Genomic DNA, 12427 nt, shown 5'->3' on the forward strand with positions numbered 1-12427 from the left:
TATGAGACCAAACAACAACCTAAACAATGGGTTACAATGGGTTACCAAAAAAGGCGAATAGCATTTCTTCGACCAGAAAGATTATGGCGACTGTCTTTTGGGATTCGCAAGGGATAATCCTCATCGACTATCTGGAAAAGGGTAAAACTATTACAGGTGCATGTTATTCATCGTTATTGGACCGTTTGAAAACCGAGCTGCAAGAAAAACGCCGGCGATTGGACCGCAAAAAAGTCCTTCTACATCACGACAATGGACCAGCACACCCGTCAGCAGTTGTGATCGCAAAATTAATGGAAATAGGACTCCAACTCATTTCACGTCCCCCCTGTTCTCCAGAGTGGGCTCCCTCGGACTACTATTTGTTCCCCAATTTGAAGAGATGGCTGGCGGGACAAAGATTTTATTTAGACGAGGAGGAGATTGCAGCAACTAATAGCCATTTTTCAGACTTGGACAATTTCTATTATTCGGAAGGGATCAACAAATTAGAACAGCGTTGGACGAAGTGTATAAGTCTAAAAGGAGATTATGTCGAAAAATAAAAAAAGGTTTACCCCAAACACGTAAGTAGTTTTTATTTTTGCACGGACATTTCAAATGCTCCTCGTAGCACATGAGAAAGTTTAAGGTAGGTACTTTTGGAACTTAAATGGGAATGATCAGATCAGAGATGTCGTCATTCCCGCTAACTCTTGTTGGGTAAAGTCCGCCGCGATAGCTGAATGGTCAGGGGCCCAGGTTAGATTTCCTGCTGGGTTGGGGATTTTCTCTTCTCAGGGACTGCGTTGTCGTCATCATCATTTCATCCCTATCCGGCGTCGAATGTAATAAGACCTGTACCAAGGCGGCCGGACCTGCCCCGTAAGGGGCCTCCTGGCCAATGACGCCAAACGCTCATTACCATTTCCATTTCCATTTGTTGGGTAAATTTAGAGAACTTGTATTTGAGGAACAAAGTGTGGCCGTTTTACTGCCTTCATCTAGAAGTACGGATAGGGTCGTGAGAATAATTTCAGAGAGATTAGTGTGGATATCGAGGCACTTAGTCGTATTTCCCTCGCTCAGTATGCGAACAGAGTAAGACAGAAAATCTCTGCCTCCGGCAGGCACTGTACAGTGGTTTGCTAAGTACATAAGTTATACGATAAAAAACATCTGGACACCTGTAAGTGGAGATTAATACGGACTGTGTTCACACTTCAGCTTTATGACGGCCGGAACCCTGCTAAGGCATCTAAATGTCTGTGGAGAAATGCCAGCCTTATCTCCCTCAACAGCTGAAACCAGAGTACGTAATGGTGTAGGACACTGGGGTCTCGAGCCAAGTCGACATTCCAACTCACCATAAAGGTGTCCCATTGCGTTCAAGTTAGGAAATTTGGCAGACCTCTCATTTCAGCAATGTTAGCTGCCAGCGAGCAATTGTCTCACAGATGTTGTTTTATGACACGGTGCACTGCGATGCTGATGTAAACAACCATCTTCTCCGAATTGTTCCTGTGTTATGTACAGTACACAATGCTGCAAAATTTGTTCATATCCTCCTGCAACTGGTGTGTTTTGAGTGCAATACGGAGACCACATCCAAACCACAAAGAACGCCACCATGATTTAACACCATCTCCTCCGTACCTCAGGGCAATTCGTCCACTGTTCATCAGTCCAAACCACTCGTGTCCAGCCATCTCTTGAACAGTGGCGTAAATCTTTAAGGTACCTCAAGCGTCGCTTAGCGTTGTCTACAGAAATGTGTAGCTCATAAGGAGGTGTTCGACCGGTGTACCACGATTTCACGACGCGCAATCATCGTGTTAGCTGGACTGCTGGTAGCAATTTGAACTTACGAGTCATTCCTTCCTCCGATTCCTTGTGACTTTGAACAACTATCCTCGGCAGTGCCCGATAGGCCCTGTCTTTAAGTACTTGAGGACTGCCCGCTCTTGGTTTAGCTTTGGCTTCCCCTTCGCTTTTCCACTTCCCACCTCATGTAACCAAAAGTCGTATCGGGCACATTTACAAGGGTTTAAATGTCACTGGTGGATCTGTTACTCACTGACATTCAATGACCAGCCCACGTTAGAAATCACTGAGCTCTCGTGAGCGATCAGTTCTGCTATTACTGCTTCTCTACTGACAACTCAATACTCCGCGCCTCCTTTTATGCTTGTGGTCTCGCCCCTCGTGATATCTAGTGGCCAGTTCTGTATTACACTGTGGTGTCCGGATACTTCTGATGAGATAATGTATGTATGTAGATGTGGACTTAACTGACGCAAACATGAAACTACACTTCACGTGCACTGTTCGATGTCCTGTCCACCAGTCAGACAAACTTACGACACAACACTCAGACATCCCCATGGACAGGTGCCAAGTGAACTAGCAACCTACTGAATTTGTGACTGAGCAACATCGCGACCTCCAAGCCAACAATGGCGTACCATTGTTAATATGAAGGACAACATGTGTTCTTCTACATCTATAAAATTGGCGGACAATATGGGAATCAGAGCGGTGAGGAACAACTGCAATAGGAAACAGAGGTTACTAAGCATGTTACTTGCAGAAAGGTCAAAGAAAGGTCGAAGAGTGGGATTAAAATTCAAGTTGAAAGGAAATCAGATATAATACTCGCCAATGACATTGCTATCCTCAGTGAAAGTGAAGAAGAATTTCACGATCTGTTGAACGGGATGAACAGTCTGCTGAATACAGTATGTGGACTGATAGTAAATCGAAGAGAGACGTAAGTAATGAGAAGTAGTAGACACGAGAACAGCGAGGATCACAAGTAGATGCCATTAAGGATTTCTGCTACCTAGGCAGTAAAATAACTAATGACGGATGGAGCTAGGACGACATAAAAAACAAAATAGCATGGGCAAAAAGGACATTCCTGGCCAAGAGACCACTACTAGTATCAAACATAGATCATAAATTGAGGAAGAAATTTCTGAGGATGTACGTTTGGAGCACACTTTTGAATGGTAGTGACACATGGACTGTGGGAAAATCGCAACAGAGGAGAACTGAAGCGTTTGATGCGTGATACAACAGAAGAATGTTGAGAATTAGGTGGACTGATAAGCTGAGGAATGAGCAGGTTCTTCACAGAAACGGCATGGAAAGGAATATACTGAAAATACTGACAAGAAAATGGGACAGGATGATAGGACGTCTATTATGGCATTGGGGAAGAACTTCCACGGTACTGGATCAAGCTGTACAAGGTCCAGAGATTGGAATACACCCAGAAAATGAGAGGACGCAGATAGCAATTGCTACTCTGAGGTAAGAAGGTTGATCAGGACAGGAATTCGTGACGGGCCGCATAAAATCAGTCGGAAGACTGATGACTAAAATAAATAAGTAAATAAAATATAAAACAGATGTTCAGAGACGGATGGAAGACGACGTTAAACCAGTCGAATGACTCCAAAACTGGACTAGCTAACAACACGAACAGTGTATTCAGCATTTCGGTGCTGGTGCTGTTACTAGGTACGGGGCGACAGGGGACCATGCAAGATGGCTACGACAATGCAGGGTGATTCAGCTAAACAGTTCACCTCAATTTATTTCCGCAACCGTTCAAGAAACCATAATACTGTTTTCGACCATTCATTCATTTCATTTCTGTGTCCGGTCAGCATTTCCAGAAGGCAGCAACTCCGATGGCCTTGTTGTTTTCCTCAATCAAGTCCTATGTTGTGCAGGTTTGTTCAAGTTGAAGACAAATTAGCAGGTGGGCCGCGTCTTGTGTTGTTCCGCACTCGCAGGTTGTATCACCATCAGCTGGAAGGATGCCTCATTTTCGCATGCTGGTCCTGCAAAAAGGAACGCCCACCCTAAGACGACTGAGCGATCTCCAAATAGGGTAGGGCAAGTCGTTTCCTGGAGCTAGCTCTTCCTTTACAGGGATATCAGGTGGTAGCTTGCTCTTCCAACTGGCGATGCGGTTAGACTCGGGTGTCCTCTCTAGTCACTGAGTCCTGCCGATGAAGTTCTTTGCCGACTACAGTCGACGGACTACAGTCTGATGACCATGCAGTGGATTTAGGGGAACATAAGTTTGCTTAGCCCTCTCTACATCAGCAGCAACAACCCTTCTACAGTGGGGGTGGGGGGGGGGGGAGCTATTCCAACAATCGGATAGATTTTATCGACTGGAGTTGGCTTCATACATCACGACAAGATTCAGACGGTCTCATTGATTGCAATATCAACCTGTTTGGTGTGACTCGATGCACTCCACACAAGTAAAGCCAAGTAAAGCATACTCTGCAGCGACACACACAAAGCAAGAGCCGTAATTCTCAGGATGTGAGCTTCTTCGCCAGCCGGAGTGGCCGAGCGGTTCTAAGCGCTACAGTCTGGAACCGCACGACCGCTACGATCGCAGGTTCGAATCCTGCCTCGGGCATGGATGTGTGTGATGTCCTTAGGTTAGTTAGGTTTAAGTAGTTCTAAGTACTAGGGGACTGATGACCTCAGAAGTTAAGTCCCATAGTGCTCTGAGCCATTTGAACTGTTAAGTAACACTGCCCATTTGTGGTTGTTACTTCTATTACTCTCTCCTTTTTTAAAATGGCTAATTTTTTCAGATTTCCATACATAAGTTTTCCAGAATACAGTGCACAGTTATCGTTGTCTATATTTTACTCATGACTATTAGATATTTAAGTAGTATTGATACAATCCGCCAATCCTAGTGCTTTTCTCTTTATTTAGTGCTTCAAGTACTGGTGTGTGTGTGTGTGTGTTTTGTCTTGCTATGCTCTGGACTGCAACAGCCAATTAAAGGCCGGTGAGGGGGGGAGAGAGTGAGGGGGGAGGGGGGACACAAAGTTGGATGCTTGCCCTGCGCGCGATTCCCTAGATACGACAAATACGAGTATCCGTGTTTGGAGACATCGCGGTGAACGCACATTGGAAGTATGTATTCGTCATCGCCATACTGGCGTATCACCCGGCGTGATGGTATGGGGTGCTTTGAACAGTGGACGTTACATTTCACATGTGTTACGACCCGTGGCTCTACCCTTCATTCGATCCCTGCGAAACTCTACATTTCAGCAGGATAATGCACGACCACATGTTGTAGGTCCTGTACGGGCCTTTCTGGATACAGATAATGTTCGACGGCTGCTCTGGCCAGCACATTCTCCAGATCTCTCACCAATTGAAAGCGTCTGATCAACGGTGACCGAGCAACTGGCTCGTCGCAATATGCCAGTCACTACTCTTTATGAACTGTGGTATCGTGTTGAAGCTGCATGGGCAGCTGTACCTTTACACGCCATCCAAGCTCTGTTTGACTCAATGCCCAGGCGTATCAAAGCCGTTATTACGGCCAGAGGTGGTTGTTCTGGGTACTGATTTCTCAGGATCTATTCACCCAAATTGTGTGAAAATGTAATCACATGTCAGTTCTAGTATAATATATTCGTCCAATGAATACCCGTTTATCATCTGCATTTCTTCTTGGTGTAGCAATTGTAATGGCCAGTAGTCTACATAATGAATGTACGAGTGCAGGTTGTAGTTACGTGGACGACGGGGTTTGGAAGTTTGGATGTAGCCGAGTAGTTTTCTCAGTTAGCCGAAATTGTTGCTGGCACGGTAGCTAAGCGTGTTCGATCTGGTTGGCTGGGGTAGCGAGGTTTAGCTGCCCTCTGCAACAAAAAATAAAAAAAACTGAGTGAATAGATCAACAATGAATCCGAACGGGTGTCTTGGGACGGCCGCTCGGAACAAATGCAGCGAATGTTTAGGTAGAAAGTGAGACAAAGAAAGATGGTTAAGGCGACGAGCAGAAAATCCGCATTCGGGGCTCGAACCGCCAAAAATTTCCAATGTCGCATTCTGTTGTATAGCTGAAGATTGTCCAAATTCGCAGCTGCGAATACATTTAATCTAGTTCAAATGGTTCAAATGGCTCTGAGCACTATGGGACTTAACATCCCTAAGGTCATTAGTCCCCTAGAACTTAGAACTACTTAAACCTAAGTAACCTAAAGACATCACACACATCCATACCCGAGGCAGGATTCTAACCTGCGACCGTAGCGGTCGCGCGATTCCGGACTGAAGCGCCTAGAACCGCTCGGCCACACCGGCCGGCTTTAATGTAGTTCATAATAGTTGTAGTTGCTGCAGTGCCTACTCCTTCGGACGTGCATGCTTTGTAACATCGTACTTTTTGTTCTTGCATTATTGTATTTGACGGTTGTTCAGTGTAAAATGCGTATGAATGGTCCGCGTAGCCGCACCATATTTGTCATCGCGTTGTTGATGAGCGAGAGCTGGCTTTCGCTACTGGTGACGGCTGTCTCCTTGACATTCGCCGCCGGTGTGGCGGCCTTGGATCGCCCCGATTGCCTGCGGCACAGCTACCGGCCAACAGCAGGCAGCCGTGGGAGGCGAGGCGGCTGCCGCAGACGTGACCGGGGGTGGCGCAGCGTGGCGGACTTCCCGCACGTGTCGCGCGCTGCTCATTCAGACGACCGCATTGCGGGCGCCAGGCCAGAGCCCACACCACTGCAGCCGCGCCGCCGACACACACCTACTCCTGCAGTGCCGGCCACCCCACAACTCTGTCTTAGCCGCTTACAAGATTTCCAATTCACCTGACAGGCGTATCCTCAAGTTCGTCTGCATCCGAACTTACTCCGAATTCTCTCACAATTCGCAATTCTACGGCGAATAGCGCAGGATACTTTGTTGTCATTCCCTTCTCTGCTTGCCTCGCAAATGGGTCGAGGCACTACATGATTAGCCTGTATGATTCTGCACGAGCCATGACCTACCATATTTTGTCTCTTACGGTCCATTTGCAAGGTGAGAACTCGAGACAATGGAATCATTCTGTAATCCGATAAGATCCGGTTCCGCTGACATAGCGTTTCGCGGTAAGATGGTCTGATTCCTCCTCGTGTCTAAAATCTTGGATCTCTTATGCCAACATTCTCGTCCTGAACCGACGGATATACCGGGTGATCAAAAAGTCGGTATAAATTTGAAAACTTAATAAACCACGGAATAATGTAGATAGAGAGGTAAAATTTGACACACATGCTGGGAATGACATGCGGTTTTATTAGAAGAAAAAAAAAGTTCACAAAATGTCCGACACATCGCGCTGAACAGCAATACTGCTACCGTGACGGGTGATAGGTACGCCGATATTTTCCAGAATCGCATCATCCCCAGCCTGGCTGATAAACACCTACTGGAACGTGCGATGTTTATGCTCCACCCCATATTGCTAGACGCGTGAAAGATCTTGCGCGCGTCGTTTGGTGATGATCGTGTGCTCAGCCGCCACTTTCGTCATACTTGGCCTCCCAGGTCCCCAGACCTCAGTCCGTGTGATTATTGGCTTTCGTATTGAGTATTTCCTGTAAAGAACATCATCTTTGCTTTGTTTTATTTTGTTATGCTGATTATTGCTATTCTGATCAGATGAAGCGCCATCTGTCGGACACTTTTTGAACTTTTGTATTTTGTTTGGTTCTAATAAAACTCCATGTCATTCCAAGTATGTATGTCAATTTGTACCTCTCTATCTGCATTATTCCGTGATTTATTCAGTTTTCAAATTTATACTGACTTTTTTATCACCCTTTACATAGTCGACCTCGGAATTGCTTCAGTGTCTCACTTTATTGCTGCTTAGCGATTATCCAGTACACTCAAGCAGTACTCAGTAAATAGTCCCATTAGCCCTTGTCGAGGTTCTGACCTTTATAGTTGCACTGTGCTCTTCCAGAATCCCGCAAGAAACTGCAATCGGCTTTTCACCTTCTTTACAAATACTTGTCGGCATGTATACCTGAACTATAGTTGTCGATACTGTTTTGCTGTCAATTATATGAGAAAAATCCTATCACTGAACTGTTCACAGTAATCACATTCCACCCTACCTTCCTATTCGTACCATTTTATGCTGCTGTTGATATTACCCTAAACTTATCTGACTGGAAATCTTTGTCTTCTTTCCATGTGTACATCTACATCCATATTCCGCAAGTCACCTGACGGTGTGTGGAGGAGGGTACATTTTTAAAATTTTTTTTCAAAGTCTTTAGTTCAGTGTACAGCTGCAAGTTTTCCCTCTGAAATATCTGAAGTTCTTCTATACTCAGGTCACCATTATAGCTCTCAAAACTTTCTTCGCTAATGCTCTCAATGAGTGTTGCAAGATCACGTGCCTGTGCTGACTCTGTGTCATCTGATAGCTGTGTCCGCACTAGTGAATACGAAGCTGATGTTATGGGAGAGGTAAACACACGTTCTGGTTCCAGTCTTGACAGTTTCTTGTGTTCCACTGTCCGTCGGACTCTCATAAGCTTCTGTTCAGAGTAAATCTCACAGACAGCCTTCAAGTAAGTTTCCGCTAGGTCTAACACGATTCGGTTATGTTCCATTAACTGCGATGGACCAACACTGTTTTTCCACTCGCGTTTCAGTTTGGTGATCAGGTACGAAGAGTCGCCAATGATGCGTTCAGCACCAACCTCTATCTCATCACGCTCCTCATCCGTCATTCTTGGCGAATCGCATGAATGACTCGTAAAATTTAAGTTTGCTTTTCTGTGTTTCAACAGTGGATATTCCAAACGCTTTATTTTTTGTCCGTACAGTTTTTAAGCAGACTCTAAATAACGACGTGATATCCACTTTCTTTTCTTTCTCCTGAAAAGATTAACAAAACACTCTACTAACGGGGTAACTGTAGTTCGATACTGTATTCACAATACAAATCGCGCTGGTTATCCAATAAAAAAAATCGAACCTTTGCATTTCGCTTTTCAAAGTTCCTAGCTTCCATATCACGTTCAAACTTCGGACATTTCACGCCCCGACTCGTAAAACGTTCTCCTTTCGTTGGTTATTCGGTCTTTTTCTCATGGTCACCTCCCCTTTGGCAGTCCATTCCTGGAGATCCGAATGGGGAGCTAGTCCGGAATCTTTTGCTAATGGAGAGATCATTACGACACTTTTTCAATTACAGGCCACATGTCCAGTGGACACACATTCTGTGTCTTTAAAGAAGTAGTTTCTGTTGTATTCTGCATCCTCGTGCCGTTGGTTATTGTTAATTATTCCGCTTTTAGCTGGAGTTTTCCCACCCCATGGGCAAAGTGCCCTGAACATCTGTCCGCTCATCCGCCCTCTTTGACACGGAAGTCGGCAGAATTAGGGTGACTTCTTATGTTGGAAGTCTTCGGTCGCCAATGCTGAAGATTTTTATTCAAAATTTAAGCCGTGGAGGGTCTCTAACCCGTGACCGATTACAGATCAATGATGCTACACTTAGATCACGTTTGCACAAAATATGTAATTTTGAAATATCTGCAAAAGAAATTGGTGTATTCACAGGGATGTCAGCACACCGCTACAGGTCAGATGAAAACATAGTAATGAACATCGTGGACTTCACCAACTTACGATTCTGCAGGCACGAAAATGTTACTTGTTGATATTGGTGCCTGCAAACTGGACACTGTAACGCACTTGTGAGAAACACGTTGGAAGGCAAAATCGTTAAGGTTTAGGAACAGAATTTCAAGTATGATGCTCCCAAGAGGAGATTGAGATTTGTGGGAGACAAGGTAGGAAGACAGTGTGTGGACTGAGGAGAGTGCAACGTATCCATCTGCTTACACACGTCTGGTAAGTGTTTCATACATGTAAGACTGGTACTGAGTCGCTTCATACCTAGAAGATGTGCAGTATCATCTCTGCTGCATATTAACGCTGCCGTTGGCATACCCTTGTGGACTTATCAGCTACATCGAAGCGGAAATCGCGTCTCCTAGTACTTTAGGAACAAATAGGACAAAGGGCGTATAAATTGATATTCAATGCACTTCTTTATTTGAGGGACATCACATTTCCACCGATAACTGTACTGATTTTATTTCTCAACACAAAATCGCAATTTTGGCATTTAGCTCATTGATAAGTACTTACAACAATGCTTTAGGGAAGTCAAAAACATTTGGCCATTATAAATGCACTGTTTTATTAGACGCCACTGGTATAACATTTCTGACTTATGTTAAGGCACTGTTCTAAGCACGTATCGATGGCCAAAGTGCCCAATTTGCAATTGTGTATTGAAAAATAAAGCATTACTCAACGGCTTAAAATGTCTTTGAAAAATCATTATGAATGTATACTCCAAGCATCAGAAATAGTATGTTTCGTGTCGTTAAACAGGTCTTCAATGATCTGAAAGTAATTACGACTTGGTCGTTTAAGCACAGTAGTCAAGTGAAGAGGATCACAGTTGGCAGCAAAGTATCAATACATAGGTTGGTTGAAATGGCTCTGAGCACTATGGGACTTAACAGCTATGGTCATCAGTCCCCTAGAACGTAGAACTACTTAAACCTGACTAACCTAAGCACATCACATAACACCCAGTCATCACGAGGCAGAGAAAATCCCTGACCCCGCCGGGAGTCGAACCCGGGAACCCGGGCGCGGGAAGCGAGAACGCTACCGCACGACCACGAGCTGCGGACTGCTGATATACACTGCCTGACATAAAATGTAAACTACACTAAACCACTGGCGGGTATGACACTGATTAGAGCTGCAGATCTTTGTGACAAGTAGAACAACCACCTCAGTGCCTTAGTGTTGTTCGTGTTTAGTGTTATTATCAGGCCTGGTAGGGTACATGAAGGGCATGAACAGCACCAGATGTTAAGTCGCCAGTGTCAAGGGCACGGAGGTACTGCATACTCAGCACCTGATAGCGTTTGAAAGGAGTCCTCATTGTGGGCCTTCATTTGGCTGGCTGGACAAGTTGTGAAAATCCGGATTTGGGAAGCTTTCTGATGTGACACTGGCCCGGTTGGACTATTTGAGAATTCCACCTCGTCTACCCATCACTCGGAGATTCGCCAGATTCGCCGAACAGCTTCAGATGTTAGGTCGGCAATGTGAAGGACACAGAGTTACTACATACTCAGCACCCGAAAACATTTGAAAGCAGGCCTCATTGTCGATTTCCAATTGGACGGCTGGACGATTCACGCAAAACACGGGTTTGGGGAGCATTCTGATATGCCATTGGTCCGGTTGGAGTATTTGATAATTCCAGGGTACGCATAGTCGTCAACACTCCGATCCACATTGTCGATCACTGGGAGATTCATCGAACAGCATCAGACGTTGAGTCGGCAATGTGAAGAACATGAAGTTACTGCATACTTAGCAGCTGCAGAGTTGGAAAGTGAGTCTCATTTCGGATCTCCATTTGGCTGGCTGGACGAGTCGTGCAAAATCGGGATTTGGGGAGGTTTCTGACGTCACATTGGCCCGGTTAGACTATTTGAGAATTCCATGCCACGCATACTTGTTAACTCTGCGATCCACCTCGCCTAAGCATCGCCGGGAGGTTCGCCTAATTGTGCTCCGAGAACATCTGTGCCTGCCACCCGAGTCCAAGTAATTCACTCCCTCTGTCACATCCCGCACCATTAGTGGGAGATCAACAGCAAGTTGACATCGCAACACAAACGGCTGCATTAGGAGTGGTGCCTCGACCGGGAAGCACTGGGTGCTGGTGAGTGGCGTCGCGCTGTGCTTATCGGATCGCGGCCCTCCACTATCCTGGCTAACGCTTGCAGGCGATTATGAATGCACCCCGGGGACAGGCCTCATTCTTCTAACGATTTGGAGACGCACAGCTGTGATACTCCTGGCGTCATGGTACAGGGAGCCATCGCGTGTGACCTCAGGTTACTGCTGGTTGAGACTGAGGGAACCTCGACGGCACAACGGTACGTCGCGGACATCCTACATATCCAAGTTTGCCGCTCATGCTACAGTATTGTGGAGCCATTTTTAAACAGGACCATGCACGTCCACTCGTGGAACGTGTCTCTTTGATCTGTCAGCGTGGTGTTTAAGCACTGGTGTTTTGAGGTTTCTAGCTTATTTTTGGTATTCAATGAAAGTGATGTACGCTCCATTTGCATTCGATAAGTCGTACTTCATACCTGTACACTTCAATAGTCGATATGTTATGCCACAGAGGTTCCCGCTGTGCGCAACGTGAGCTTTGGTTGACAGTAGCATTGTCGTTGCCAGTAGCACTCTGTGAGAAATAAGTGATGGAGTCCGGTGTCAATCATTGTTTGCAGAGCACAGGGATAAATGAGCCGTGGCGCTCGTTACTGGCGCGCCAGTCTCTTGGGTGTCCATCCATCGATGTTTCTTATCTTTGCTTGCCTTGTTGTTTTCCTCATTCGCGGGGCGAGTGGCAGTTAACGTTTGCTCGGGCGACCTGCTGATACGCCGTGAGATACGAGGTGGGAAGCAACCACGTATATATGAAGTTGGTTGTACGCGGTCTGCCTGTTCAGGATGGAAGATATGTGTTGGCTGCTTGTCTGTCTGCTCT

This window comes from Schistocerca serialis, chromosome 2, assembly GCF_023864345.2.
Source record: "Schistocerca serialis cubense isolate TAMUIC-IGC-003099 chromosome 2, iqSchSeri2.2, whole genome shotgun sequence".
NCBI classification, from domain to species: Eukaryota; Metazoa; Arthropoda; class Insecta; order Orthoptera; family Acrididae; genus Schistocerca; species Schistocerca serialis.